Genomic DNA, 16953 nt, shown 5'->3' with positions numbered 1-16953 from the left:
CAAAACATCTGCAAAAACAGATAATTAATGTGTCAAGTCAAACTAATGCATTTTATATGAAGACTATGCTTCACTGGTTGTAATTATAACACATTTCTCTCTCTCTCTCTCTCTCTCTCTCTCTCTCTCTCTCTCTCAGTCGCTCTCTTCCCACACACACCTTCCACCCCTCTGAAATGATTACTTGTTTGATAATGCCTGGCGTCACATGGAAGCACTTATTCATGGAGTGTGTGTGCTCATATGTGTTAGCCACCTCCACCTTGATGGTTCGTCGAGCAGAAAATACAGAGTGGCCATCTCCAAACCTGTGCTCAGTGGTCAGTCTGGCCACCCATCAAAGAGGATGTGCTACCATTCTTTTTGTTTGAGGAAGACACATAAAAGCAACCCGACCGATGCAGACGCTTTTTAACCATTTTTGAGTTTTTCTCACAAGAGTAATGAATTTTCATTGTAATAATTTTAGTAATAATATATTTAAAAAATTATATTTATAATCCGTGAAGAAACCAAACATGGTTTTAAAACTTTTCTGCAAAAAAATTCTTAATGTGTAACATATGCTAGTGTTGTTTTTGTATCATTGAAATACAATTTTATTTATGTTTTGAATCAGTCAGGGTAACTAAAATCAATGAAAAAAAATACTTGAATTACTGAAATACTTCTATTGTGGTTAATTTATTTTGTATGTTGTAATTAAATAAATAAATACAATTATATATATATATATATATATATATATATATATATATATATTATATGAAAAACACTAAAACCACTAAAAATTACAAAAAAGGCTAAACTTTAAGTTTAGCAACAAAATAAATAAATAAAAAATTAAATTGGAAAACAGAAAATTAAAAATTGATTCAAAAACTGATTTATTAATAAAAATATCATAAATAGTATCTTAATACTACAATAACACAATACTACAATAACACTGGATTCAGCTTTTTGTTTTCATATTTTCCATTTTAAATTTGTTTTGTGTTTTTGTTATTCTGTATAGTTTCCGTTTAGAAATGCTGTCTTGGCAACTAGTTGAAATAATATAAATATAGATTTATATATTTACAGATATATATATATATATAAAAACAACAAAAAACAAAATACTAAAAATGGCAACAACTACTAAAATAGCAGAACGTTACAATTTGCAAAAAAAAAAATAAATGAAAAAAATGATTCAAAGAATTTTTAAAAATATGATAAATAGTATCTCAAGAATACTACAATAACACTCAGTTTTTGTTTTTTATATTTTCCATTTTATTAAATTTGTTTTGTGATTTTGTTATTCTGTATAGTGTCTGTTTAGAAATGTTGTCTTGGCAACTAGCTGAAATAATATAAATATAGATTAATATTTATAAATGTGTATGAATATATAAAAAATGACCCAAAAAATGACAACAACAAAAATAGCTGAGCGTTACATTTAGTAAAAAAGAAAAAAATGAAAATGAAAAAAAAATAAAAAAGATTCAAAATATTTTTAAAAATAAAAAATAGTATCTCAAGAATACTACAGTAGCACTGGAATCAGTTGTTTTTTATATTTTCCATTTTATATTTGTTTTGCGTTTTTGTTCTTTTGATCAGTTTTTGATTATATGTTTCTGTATAGTTGTTATTAATTTTTTACTAATTTCAGTTTAGACATGTTGTCTTGGCAACTAGCTTAAATAATATAAATATAGATTAATATAAATATAGGTGAATATATCAAAACCAAAAATGACTAAAAATGACAAAAACAAAGCAAAATAACAAAACTTTACATTTAGCAAATAATAATAATAATAATAATAATAATAATAATAATAATAATAATAAAAAGAAAAAAACTAAAAAATTAATAAAAAATATTAGTGAAAGTATCTCATTAATACTAAAGTAACACTAACTGTTTTTTGTTTTAATATTTTTCATTTTAATTTTTTTGTGTGTTTATGTATTGTTTTTGATTATATATTTCTATGTAGTTTTTTATTAGTCCAGTTTATAAATGTTGCATTGGAGACTAACTGAAAAAATAAAAATATAGACTCATATATATAAATATATATAATAATAAAAAAACAAAAACAAACTACTAAAAATGACAAAAACAAAACAGCTAAACTTTAAATTTAGCAAAAAAAATAAAATGAAAATGGAAGACATGAAAACTGATTCAAAATATGAATAAAATATTATAAATACTATCTTAGGAATACTACAATAACACTGGAATTTTTTTTTTTTTTTTTTGGTTTATATATTTATAGATTTGTGTTTTTGTTAGTTTGTATTGTTTTTGATTATATATTTCTATGTAGTATTTTTTACTAAGTCCAGTTTAGAAACGTTGCCATGGCAACTAACTGAAATAATATAAATATAGATTAATATATATATTTATTTATAAATATATATACATAATTAAAAAAATAATAATAAAAAAATGATGACAAAAACAACAACAAAATAGCTCAACTTTAAATTTAGCTAAAAACAAATGAAAATGAAAGACATGAATATTAAAACTGATTTAAAATATTAATAAAATATTATAAATACTATCTCAGGAATTCTACAGTAACACTGGGATCATTTTTTGGTTTGTATATTTTGCATTTTAAATTTGTTTTGTGTTTTTCTAGTTTCTTGATTTTATATCTCTATATAGTTTTTATTATTTTTTGAATAATGCCAGTTAAATATGCCAGTATATATTGCCTTGCCAATCAGCTGAAAATTATTTTATTTTATTTTATTTTATTTTATTTTAAGTACCTTTTTTTAGGTTTTAATTTTATTTTTTAGTTTTAGTTAATTAAAATAACCATGGCATACAACATTGTTCAAGAACTCTCTTATGCTTTATTTTGATAAAAAAAAATTCTGTACAATTACTAATATTGTGAAATATTATCACAATTTAAAACAACATTTTTCAATTTTATTATATGGTAAAATGTAATTTATTTATATGATGGTAAAGCTGAATTTTCAGCAGCATTACTCTAGTCTAGTGTCACTTGATCCTTCAGAAATCATTTTAATATGCTGATTTTATTATTATTATTATTATTATTATTATTAATATTATTATTATCATCATCATCATGAATGTTGTGCAGCTTAATATTTTTGTGGAAACCATGAGACTTTTTTCAGGATTTTTTGATAAATAGAAAGAAACGTATTTAGATTTTTTGTAACATTATAAACACTGCCTTTATACTTGTTTAAAACATTATACAATTTTTTACTTTATTGTATATACTACATAACAATGCATAAAACTCCACAAACTGTACTTACTGTAATAACAAAGCCTCATCAGCTTGATTCGAGTGCTGCCTGCATTATTAAACAGCACACAACAGTGTTTATGAAAACCTCAGATTTTCTCTACATCAAAAATGCCAATTGCTTCTCATATCGCACAAATAATAGAGTTCAGACAGAGTACAAATTCACATCTCCAGGTGTGAGAGGCATTCAATGTGTGCAGGAATCTGATGCGGGCAGGTCCCCGGCGAGTGGCTCCTTTTCACCCGGTCAGCAGGACAGGAGCCGAGCGAGCCAGCGGACCAGCAGGAGTGAGCCCCTCCTGGGGTAAAAAGCAGCTCCTGCTGCCCCTGCCGCGCAGCACGGCTCCAGAGCTGGGGGCGAGACAGGGGGAGGCCACTTCTATTGGACAGGAGACTCACCATCAGCCAATAGGACAGCAGGGAGCAGTCTGATGCCAGGTGCCTCATCTCTAACTACAGGTGGCTGCAAATACATAATCAATTCTGTCATTTCTCACCTACAACTGGGAGCTTGGATCAGTGTTAGACAACTTGAGGTTCGTGTAATGAGCTTGTTGGACGGACATTGCCTTGTTTGTGTGTTTTAAGATTTTTAAAGCATATTCATCATTTTCAGCTATTTATTATTTTCTTTTTAATGAGTATGAATAACACCGGATTCAGAAGATATTTCCTTCTGACCCAATTAGAAGAAAGATTCTGATCTAAACTTTGAGATCATTTGACAATTGTTACATTAAAGGGATAGCTCACCCAAAAATAATTTACTCACCCTCAATCTATACACTGCAAAAAATGCTTTTCAAGTTTAGATTTTTTGTCTTGTTTCCAGCCAAAATATCTAAACATTCTTAAATCAAGAAGGATTTTCTAGATGAGTAAAAATTATTGTCTTGTATTCAGAAAAAAAAGTCAAAATTAAGTGCATTTTTACTTAAAACAAGCAAAATAATCTGCCAACGGGGTAAGCAAAATAATCTTGTTTTGCCTGTCTGAAATAAGATTTTTTTTTTGCTTACCCGATTGGCAGATTATTTTGCTTGTTCTAAGCAAAAACTCATTTAATTTTGACTTGTTTTTTCTGAAAACAAGAAAATGATTTTTACTCATCTAGAAAATCCTTCTTTTTTAGATATTTTGTCTGGAAACAAGACAAAAAATCTAAGCTAGAAAAGCATTTTTTTCAGTGTATGAGTATTATAGAAAAGGTGTGGAAATTTATTTACTGTTAATCTGTATACATTAATGTATTTAGGCTGAATTAGTTATGCTTATTCATATTTTTGATTTTAAAAAACATACTTAAAAAAAAGTTTTTATACACAACCTTAAAAATAAAAAAACAAAAATGATAAGAAATGCTGGCACAAAATATAGTCATTCCATAAAATTACATATCATAAATTATTTTATTCGTGCCACTTAACTAATAAGATTATATTTAGTTCATTAAAATTAATGTTAATATGTTTTCAAAAAAATGTGAATATTGCTAAAACTTGCTAACAAAAAAATTACAATGAAAATTGAAAATATAAAAATAAAACCTGCTTCAAAATATTTTTTAAAAATAATATTATCTTAATAGTATCTCAAAAATACTAATATATCACTGGTGTATTTTCAAATTTAATTAAATAATACATTAAATAATTAAAAAATTTGTTTTTGTTATTATGTATAGTTTTTCATTACATATCTATGTAGTTTGTTTAATAGTTAGTAGTTTATATTTTTTAATAAAGCTAAAAGAATTAAAATGTGCATTTATTTACTCATTCATTCGTTCGTTCGTTCATTCATTCATTCGTTTGTTTTTGTAGTTTTCATTTTAAGTTTTAGTTAACTATAATAACTATGACATACATTATTGTTCAAGAAGCCTCCTATGCTCACCAAATCTCCATTTATTTGGATCAAAAGTACAAACACTAATATTGTGAAATATTATTACAATTTAACATTTTAAAAACAGTTTTCTATTTTATTATATTGTAAAATGTCATTTATTTCTGTTATGGCAAAGCTGAATTTTCAGTAGCCATTACTCCAACCTCTTTTTGACCAAACCAAACTCTTTAATTAAGGGGAAAAAAAAAAAAAATTACTTTTATTTAAAATACAGTTTGATAATACAATACAAACTATTTGATGTAAAATAGTGCTAATTTTAAATCTAATAAGCATGTAAAAAAGGATTGGAATGTGACAACTTCTCTTTACAGATTCATTCTTCAGATAAGCCAAATTACTGACTTTACAATGCTACAATGTGTTTATGTGGTATTATTCCCAGAATAAAAATACACATGTTCTATTAGTGGCCACATAACCTGCAAAAGTACTAATAAGAATATTTAGATGCAAGTAAGTCACACAAAACTGTGTCTGTTTTGAAGCAAACCTGCATGTAAAAATAATTCTAGCATTAAATCTATACAGATAAATAAGATGTAAGATTACTGCTATCGCTATTTAAAAAGAGATTGTCAGTTTTAAAATAATTCTGCTTAAAAAAGGGCTTAAATCGACATTACATTTTTAACTGGACTGATGTGCACACATCAGGAATCACAAATCATGACAAATATGAAGTAATGTCGAGCTGTGTGCTTTGCTCATATAATACAGTGTGTTTACTCTGATGCCTGTCAACTAATGATCCGTTCTGCATCAGATACCCAAATACTGAGGTCACAGGCAAATTAATGAAACACAACCTACATGTGTTAGCCAATTAAAGAGGAGGTCAACCTCGAGGGAGGGCTTTTATATATTAATGGACTCCTCTGGTCTGTTGTATAACGGAGTCAATAAGCCTAGACGTGCAGTGTTGAATTGGAGTAATATGAAGGTGCATGTGTATAAGTAATGCATGTGACAGTGAGATTTGTTTCATTAAAATACACCTGGTATTTGTTAAAAGATACACTGCAAATTTATAATTAGCTTGCATTTCTGATTAGAAAATTAACACTTAGCCTAATGTTAAACATCTAATTGTATAATATTTACTGAAGACATTGATGAATTATGTATATTTGAAAGCACCTTTATGAATCACATTGAACTGAGAGGTGCGGTTTTGTAATTAAAACTATAGTTTGGGATGTTAAAACATTCACATGTGTGATTTCAAATATCAAAACAGTACAAAACACAATGATTATTCTTGCACTGAGATAAAAGAAATAATTTAAATATATGTGACCCTGGACCACAAAACTAGTCATAAGGGTAATTTTTTTAAATCTAAATAAATATGCTTTCACTGATAGAAGGTTTGTTAGGATATGACAATATATGGGAAACTGAAATCTGAGGGGTATTGAGAAAATTGCCTTTAAAGTTGTCCAAATGAAGTTCTTAGCAATGCATATTACTAATCAAAAATTAAGTGTTGATATATTTACAGTAGGAAAATTTACCAAATATCTTCATGGAACATGATCTTTACTTGGAATAAAAGAAAAATCGATCATTTTCACCCATACAATGTATTTTTGCCTATTGCGATTGCTACAAATATACCCATGCTACTTAAGACTGGTTTTGTGGTCCAGGGTCACATATTTCATACTTGTCCAGGAATACTTACAAAATAAAATGCAATATGTACACAGTAAAATAAAATAAAATAAAATCATAAAATAATTTTAAAAACTGTATATTTGTGTATATGATATTGTAACGCCCTTACGCAAAGGAAATAATTTACCTTATATATTAATGATATTAATATATAATTTCATATTGTGTTAATATTTTACAATAAATTCAATAATATGTGAGGAATTTTCATAATAACTGCAATATAATATATAGATGCACATGTGATTAAATATGGTATTTTGTGTCTGTATAAATATATTTAAACATATAAATACTATATGTGACCCTGGACCACATATCCAGTCAATAAGGGTCCATTTTTTAAAATTAAGATTTATACAACATCTAAAAGCTGAAAGCTTTCCATTGATGTATGGTTTGTACTAATCAAAAATTAAGTTTCGATATATTTACAGTAGGAAATCTACAAAATATCATCATAGAACATGATCTTTACTCAATATCCTATAATTTATAAGATAATTTTGACCCATAAAATGTATTTTTGGCTATTGCTACAAATATACCCTTGCTACTTAAGACTGGTTTTGTAGTCCAGGGTCACAAATATTGTATGTTTGCATTCATTTGGGAAAATGCATGTGCAATATATACACACAATTATGAGAAAAATATATACAGTAATACATTTCAATATATATACACAAATATACCATGCTGCCATTACATCCTACTGTCAAACAATCTTGAAGTTTTAATAAATGTTACATAAAGAGATATCTTAACCGTTTCATTAAAGCTATTACATGTAATAATGTTTCTTTTTCATTGCTAAATATATTTACATATAGCCGTGGTCCATGCATATATTGCAGTATATTGTTTTCCATATACAAAAATGTATTAAATATTGCATTATATTTTCCGATTTTTGTTTCATAAGGGCAGTGCCCTGAATTATTCTCCATATCATCAGAGTTAAATGCAAATGGAGATTTGCAATACAAGGGCCTTTTCAAAGTGACAGCTGCCATAAAAAAACAAGCGAAAAAAAAAAAAAACATATACATACAAATACATGCACGACAGCGCATTTGCACAAATTCATTACCCCAAATAATAACCATTTCCCAAGGAATTGTGTGTGTGTGTACTCAAAACAAAACTCTAAATGTATAAACATCATACACATATTTTGCCTTATTGTCTCTCTTGTCAGCTGCAAGGGTTTCTGCATGACTGGCTGTGAATATATTACAGTGTATAAGTTTACATTCATGCCAGCTTTATTCTGAATGTATTGATCGGTCACCAGGATTTCTGATCAATGTTCTGAACTACTGTAGGTTCCTGCACAATAAACATCTCTCACGAAACAAAAACTCAAGTAAATGAAACCATAATTAGTCTACATCATTATTGCAGTATTCAAAAGCGGCGAGGAAATCCAATGGAAGAAGGGAGGGGTTTGTTTATTGAGATCAATATAAAAACTTTGCTTTTAAGCATGACGTGGGTTGAAAAGTTTTTTTTTTTTTTTTTAATTGTGAGACTTGTGTTAATGGCATTTCCACATAATGGGAACCACTTAAACATGCAGGTTTGATGTATTTACTGAAATTCTGAATGTACCTGTAAGTTAAAGGGTAATAGTGAATGAGACAAAATATTGCATAGTTTTTCATAATTTTGCAAATAAGCTAAAAAAGCAGCTCTATAACATATTTTGTGTACAATTTTGTGTTACAAGTAATTTAGAAAATAACTATTTTCTATAAAAAATAATAATAAATAGTATAAAATAGTGTTTATCTGGACATGCGATTTTGATTTTAAAAAAGAGCAAAAGCACAGCCACTAATTAGTGATTTTGCACCAGCAAACTGCATCCATTAACCATTTAATGAAAATCTTTTCTAATCTAAATGAGTGTTGATTTATTTGATGTGCATTAGCCTTTTTAACGCAAGGAAGAGAATACACCTGTGATGCTCTCGAAGATACAAGTGCTCTGAAACTGAACACAAAGAACTTTCTGGCACACTCAATCCACCAACAGTAATTCATGACCTCTGAACGGCGAATTTTCCTTGGCAACACGAGAGCATTGATAATTAATATGCCTGGGGTAATTTGCAGGTGCGGATCTTGATTTATTCTTAGCCCTTTCAGGATACAATACCCCTGAAAGAGCAGGGGCAAATAATCAAAGAGCAACATTTCTGAGTCAATGAATTCAGGTTATATCTAAATATATACCAAGCCATTTTAGCTGAAGAACACTTTAATAAACTGACTGTCCACCCTTTATTTGGGATAATTTATTGTGATAACAGAGGTTAAGCGACACACTCAATGTTTTATTAATCAACAATATGCAGATAGTTACCGACACATTAAAAACTAGAAGCAGTTCATTAAATCAAATTAAAGTGCATACTTCATCTGTTTTTGTAAGCTATTAACACCTCATAAATAATACATAGTACATGCAACTCATGCGCACAAACAGAGACCAGAGGCTGAAAAACACTGTGTTAGAGAGACCTCTACTGTTCTATGCACGTAAACGCAATTTTATTTCACCTCAAGTTCTTGAAGTTCAGTTTCACTTGTGGAGTGAAATTTTACAACAACAACAAATAATAATCTATAATCAGCAATGACTCTTTTACATCGTGAAAATTCCCGACATAGCGTTGTTTCCGCCACATCTGAAATGATGCATTGTGTTTGACGGATGGAAATTACATTTTTGAACAATTTTGAAATAAAACTATTTTGCTTTTAAAGGATTGGTTCACTTTCAGAACAAAAATGTACAGGTAATTTACTCACCGCTTTGCAAGATGTTCAGCTCTTTCGTTCTTCAGTCGTAAAGAAATTATGTTTCTTGAGGAAAACATTTCAGGAATTATCTCCATATAGTGGACTTCAATGGTGCCCCCGAGTTTGAACTTCCAAAATGCAGTTTAAATGCAGCTTCAAAGGGCTCTAAACGATCCCAGTCGAGGAAGAAGGGTCTTGTATAGCGAAACGATCGGTCATTTTTAAACTAATTGACTATTTCTATACGTTTTAACTGCAAATGCTTGTTTTGTCTCGTCTTTGCGCTGCGCATGCGTAGTGTGTAATCCGGGTCAATACAGTTAGGGTAGCCTATGTCGGAAAACTCCCATCTCGTTTTCTTCTTCAACTTCAAAATAGTCCAACATCGCTGTTTTACCCTTTTTTTTTTCTTTTTTGTAAAGGCCATTTGATCTTCTTTGCATGTTCACTTTGTAAACACTGTTTGAAGCTGCATTTTGGAAGTTCAAACTCGGGGGCACCATTTAACTCCATTATATGGAGAGAAATCCTGAAATGTTTTCCTCAAGGAACAATTTCTTATTAATTTAAGAAAGAAAGACATGAACATTTTGGATGACAAGAAGGTGAATAAATAAACTGAACATTTTTGTTCTGAAAGTGAACTACTCCTAGTCCATTTTCAAAAGCTAGCATTTTATGTATTTTCACACTTTTTGTATAATTTGACACATTTGCAGCTTAATTGTCTATTTTCATCACACAACATTTCTATCATATTTATATTCACATGGCAATATTTCATCTCCGGTTCTTCCTGACACTATTGTCTCCTTTATTAAAAAATACACATAGTCATTGTCACATACACTACCAGTCAAAAAAAATGTTTTAATGTTTTTTAAAGAAGTCTCTTCTGCACATCAAGCCTGCATTTATTTGATCCAAGTACAGCAAAAACAGTAAAATTGTGAAATATTTTTACCATTTAAAATAATTGTTTTCTATTTGAATATATTTTAAAATGTAATTTATTCCTGTGATTTAAAAGCTAATTTTTTTAGCAATATTACTCCAGTCACACAATCTTTCAGAAATCATTCTAACATTCTGAATTGCTGCTCAAAAAACATTTTTTTTAATTATTATTATTTTGAAAACAGCTAAGTAGAATTTTCAAATATTTTGTAACATTGTAAATGTCTTTATCACTTTTGATCTATTTAAAGTATCCTTGCTAAATAAAAGTATTAATTTCCATATTTTTTCCCCAAAAAATAAATCAATAAATAAACATAATTATAAATTATACTGACTCAAAACTTTTGAATGTTAAAGTGTATAATGTTACAAAAGCTTTTTATTTCTGATAAACGCTGATCTTTGGATCTTTCTATTCATCAAAGAATCCTGAATGTGTGCTCAACTGTTTTAAATATTGATAATGATAATAAAAAAAAATGTTTCTTGAACAGCAAATCAGCATATTAAAATGATTTCTAAAGGATCATGTGAAACTGAAGACTGGAGTAATGATACAGAAAATTTAGCTAGAAATAAATTGCATTTTAAAATATATTCAAATAGAAAACAGTTATTTTAAATAGTAAAAATATTTCAAAATGTTGCTGTACTTTGGATTAAATAAATGCAGGCTTTGTGAGCAGAAGAGACTTCTTTAAAAAACAGTAAAATATTACTGTTCAAAAACTTTTGACTGGTAGTGAAATAAATATTAAAATGCTTTGTATTTTACACTTTGTTGTCATTATCATTCGGAATACTTTATTATTTTAAAGATAGATTTTATGACATAGCAGGAATAAAAAAAAATATGCAAATTGCAAAAGATGTGCAATAGAATTTTTTGTCTGGTGTGGTGAAAATTATGCTACTCAGCGATTTTTTTAAAATAAACATTATAAATCATTGTTATATACAATACAAATATACAAATCATTTGAATGTATTTTATGCTTTGTTATCATTTAGACTGCTAATCTTTATCTTTATGTTGGATTTTCCTATTCTGACATGGGGGAAAAAACAATAAAGAAATTAAAAATAATATTACAAACACACACACACACACACACACACACACACACATATATATATATATATATATATATATATATATATATATATATATATATATATATATATATATATATATATATATATATAACATCAGATATTATTATATTATAAATATATGATAATATCTTTTTGGCAAGTCTATTGTTGAAGCAGTCGATTATGATCATCATAGGTGGGTTATCTCTTAAATTTGAACTATGAAACTGGATATAATCCATATTATTATTAAAATTGCAACTGATGGTAAAGCCATAATTGATAGAAAAAAAATAAAAACGAAACATGCTGTTTAACTCAATTTAAGCCCTATATTTGTCAGAAACAAGTACATTCTTTGTGTAGAAGTCGTATATAATCAAGTGATTCAGTTAAATATAGTTGCCAATGTGAGTGATATTTCATCATCTTTTTCTGTTGGGCAAAGTTACACAGTGAGAATACACATTAACCCCGAGAGCAACAAACAAAGATCACAGAAAGCAAAGGGTGTATTAAATTAGCAGCAGCCCAGACGTCCTGGAAGATCTTCCAGCACCTGCATCTATCTCTCACTGACTCTCATCTCCCCTCACTCATCAGTATTCCCACACAAGAGAGCATCTCTGTTTGGGTGTTCTCCCTTCTGTCTCTCCTCAGGCTGATGTGGAGGACAGTGAACAAAAGTGGAACACAATCAGTACTGAGCAGCTGCTGGCATCCTGACCCCCAACCCACCCAACCCCTCTGTCTACCCACTCCCTCGCTCAGACACACACACAAAGCCTTGAAAATGACCACATAACCTTCACCAAACTGGGAATCTCCCTAGGCAACTGAGGGAGTTCTGCTCCGGTGGGACTGTATTCCAGTAAATCATCGGTGTCATGAGCTTACATGCACACACATTCACCTACTTCAAGTCTTTCAAATGTGCTCGCAGTCTCTGCGCTCAACTTTACACGAATAGATAGATAGACAGGCAGACAGACAGATAGATAGGCTGCTTGTATTTGATCAAAAATACAGAAAACAAACAGTAGCCTAATATTAAAATATCATTAGTCTAAAATAATAGTTTTCTATTTTAATATACTTTAAAACTGTATTTATTTTGGTATTTATATATTTATTTGTCACATGATCCTTCAGAAATCAATTTAATATGCTGATTCATTATCAATGTTGGAAAAATTTGTGTTGAATAGTGTTTTTGAAACCTGTGATAATTTTTTCAGGATTCTTTGATAATTAAAAAGTACAACAACAAAAATCTGCATTTATTCAAAATAGTTCAAATATTCAAATCTTTTCTAGCAATTTAAGTCTTTACTATATGTTTTTATTCATTTAAAAAAAATAAAGAAAACAAACAGTAGCCTAATATTCAAATATTATTACAATTTCAAATAAAGCTTTTCTATTTTAATATACTTTAAAACTGTATTTATTTATTTTATTTATATATTTATTTGTCACATGATCCTTCAGAAATCATTCTAATATGCTGATTTATTGGAAACAGTTGTGCTAAATAGTATTTTGGGACCTGTGATACTTTTTTCAGGATTCTTTGATAATTAAAAAGTAAAAAAAAAAAAAAAAAAAAAAAATTTCAGCATTTATTCAAAATAGTTCAAATATTCAAATCTTTTCTAGCAATTTAAGTCTTTACTATATGTTTTTATTCATTTAAAACATCCTTGCTGAATTAAAGTATTGATTTCTTTGAACAGTAATGTGTATTGTTACAAAAGATTTCTATTCTGAATAAATGCTGTTGTTTAAAAACATTGTACTGTTCTTAAATGCTGTTCTTAAAAATTTGTATGTATAATCTGCATGTATTTGATCAAAAATAAAGAAAACAAACAGTAGCCTAATATTCAAATATTATTACAATTTCAAATAAAGCTTTTCTATTTTAATATACTTTAAAACTGTATTTATTTTTTTTATATATATATTTATTTGCAACATGATCCTTCAGAAATCATTCTAATATGCTGATTTATTGGAAACAGTTGTGCTAAATAGTATTTTTGGGACCTGTGATACTTTTTTCAGGATTCTTTGATAATTAAAAAGTAAAAAAATTAAAAAGATCAGCATTTATTCAAAATAGTTTAAATATTCAAATCTTTTCTAGCAATTTAAGTCTTTACTATATGTTTTTATTCATTTAAAACATTCTTGCTGAATTAAAGTATTGATTTCTTTGAACAGTAATGTATATTGTTACAAAAGATTTCTATTCTGAATAAATGCTGTTGTTTAAAAACATTGTACTGTTCTTAAATGCTGTTCTTAAAAATTTGTATGTATAATCTGCATGTATTTGATCAAAAATAAAGAAAACAAACAGTAGCCTTATATTTAAATATTATTACAATTTCAAATAAAGCTATTCTATTTTAATATACTTTAAAACTGTATTTATTTATATATTTATTTGCAACACGATCCTTCAGAAATCATGCTAATATGCTGATTTATTGCAAACAGTTGTGCTAAATAGTATTTTTGGGACCTGTGATACTTTTTTCAGGATTCTTTGATAATTAAAAAGTAAAAAAAAAAAAAATAAATAAAAAAGATCAGCATTTATTCAAAATAGTTCAAATATTCAAATCTTTTCTAGCAATTTAAGTCTTTACTATATGTTTTTATTCATTTAAAACATCCTTGCTGAATTAAAGTATTGATTTCTTTGAACAGTAATGTATATTGTTACAAAAGATTTCTATTTTGAATAATTGCTGTTCTTTAAAAACATTGTACTGTTCTTAAATGCTGTTCTTAAAAAATTTGTATGTATAATCTGCATGTATTTGATCAAAAATGAAAACAAACAGTAGCCTAATATTCAAATATTATTACAATTTCAAATAAAGCTATTCTATTTTAATATACTTTAAAACTGTATTTATTTATATATTTATTTGCAACATGATCCTTCAGAAATCATTCTAATATGCTGATTTATTGGAAACAGTTATGCTAAATAGTATTTTGGGACCTGTGATACTTTTTTCAGGATTCTTTGATAATTAAAAAGTAAAAAAATAAAAAAGATCAGCATTTATTCAAAATAGTTCAAATATTCAAATCTTTTCTAGCAATTTAAGTCTTTACTATATGTTTTTATTCATTTAAAACATCATTGCTGAATTAAAGTATTGATTTCTTTGAACAGTAATGTATATTGTTACAAAAGATTTCTATTTTGAATAAATGCTGTTCTTTAAAAACATTGCACTGTTCTTAAATGCTGTTCTTAAAAACATTGTATGTTTAATCAGCATGTATTTGATCAAAAATAAAGAAAACAAACAGTAGCCTTATATTGAAATATTATTACAATTTCAAATAAAGCTTTTCTATTTTAATATACTTTAAAGCTGTATTTATTTCTGTATTTATTTATTTAGTGTCACATTATCCTTCGGAAGTCATTCTAATGCTGATTTATTATCAGTTTTGGAAACAGTTTTGTTGAATATTTTTTTGGAACCTGTGATATTTTCTAGGATTCTTTGATAATTAAAAAAGGGAAAAAATGTATTTATTCAAAATAGAAATCTTTTCTAGTAATTTAAGTCTTTACTATAAGTTTTTATCAATTTAAAACATCCTTGCTGAATTAAAGTATTGATTTTGTTGAACAGTAATGTATATTGTTACAAAAGATTTCTATTTTGAATAAATGCTATTCTTTAAAAACATTAAAAATCTTACTGATCCCAACCCTTTGAATGGTTTGATTGTATATGATTGTTTTATAACACAGCAGGACAACATTTATTTATTTGTTTGTATGTTAGTTTGTTTGTAGTACTGAATACATTTCTAAAGTTTGAAGGTAATATATTTTAACAAAAAAAAAATATATATATATATATATATATATATATATCCCTGGTGAAAAAAAAAACAATGGAAACCCTCACAGAAATTCCAATGTTTTCCACTACAAATACCATTACAAACCATCAACTTTTAACCAATAAAACCATTATTGTTTTCTGTAGTGTTTTTTTTTTTAAACATTTTCCATTAGGATTTAGTGATTTAACCAAGACACCAATAGAAGGCGACCAACTACCAGTAGAAACCCACAGTTTCCATTAAAAGCAATACAAGTCCCATTATAACCAGTAAAACCATTACAAATGTTGTCATTGTGTCTATTGTCCTATTATTTTCAGTGATATCTTTTTATTCTAAAAGAGTTATAAGCAACATTTATTAACAAACAGGCAAAAACGCTGTTTTCATGCACCTATCAAGTTTGAGATTTCGGGCTTTTGGGTTTTTCATAAAGTGTTTTTTCAGACTAGTGGAAAGAAAACATCCAAAACACACTGTTGAGTGATACTTTCATCGCACTTTATCTATTTGTGTCCATAGATTTTAATTACAATGCATATTTTTAAAGGCCGTTTTCTCAAAATGAGTTTGTTCTTCTACACTGTGCCATAATTCTCCACTTTAGTAACACTTAAACACACCAAATTTTACATTTTTATTCCTGTCTATATTCTGAAGGTTTTTACAGAGGGTTTTGTTCATATATAATTTGCTTGGTTTTATATATTTTATTTCCCAAAAAAATGGTAAAAAAAAAAGTGTTTCCTGTCTGTTTTTTTCTGAATTATGGCGTGACAAAATGAGATACACAAAATTCCCTCTGTAAAAACTGACACTATAAGTAAAAAAAATTAAATAATTTTTAAACTTCATCCAGTGTTTAGATTTTTGTACTAGAAATGTATGCAAATTAGCGCATATTTCATTATATAATGCCTCATTTGCATATTTAAACCTAACATTTTAGAAAACTTGTAATACAAATAATGTTTGCAATTATCAGTGTAATTAACCAACTGGGTAAGTAAGGTGATAACTTTTATTTATTTTGTCTCAACTCAAAACACAAATGTCATAGTGATTTCTAACACTGTACTCAAATTTGTTATAAAAATGTAAAAGCATACATTATGTATATACTCTATACATACAGCACAAATATCTAAAGCAGCCCAACAGTTCAAAAGTCTAAAAGGAATTCTGTGGCATAGCGTTTGAGAAAGCACTGGATGAAAAACACGAGCTTGGAAATGTGACTTTACCTTTAAAGACCAGTAGATGGCAATCTTACCTCACTATGGGTGTAGCCTAC

This window comes from Garra rufa, chromosome 21, assembly GCF_049309525.1.
Source record: "Garra rufa chromosome 21, GarRuf1.0, whole genome shotgun sequence".
Classification (NCBI taxonomy): Eukaryota; Metazoa; Chordata; class Actinopteri; order Cypriniformes; family Cyprinidae; genus Garra; species Garra rufa.
This window is presented reverse-complemented; position numbering follows the sequence as displayed.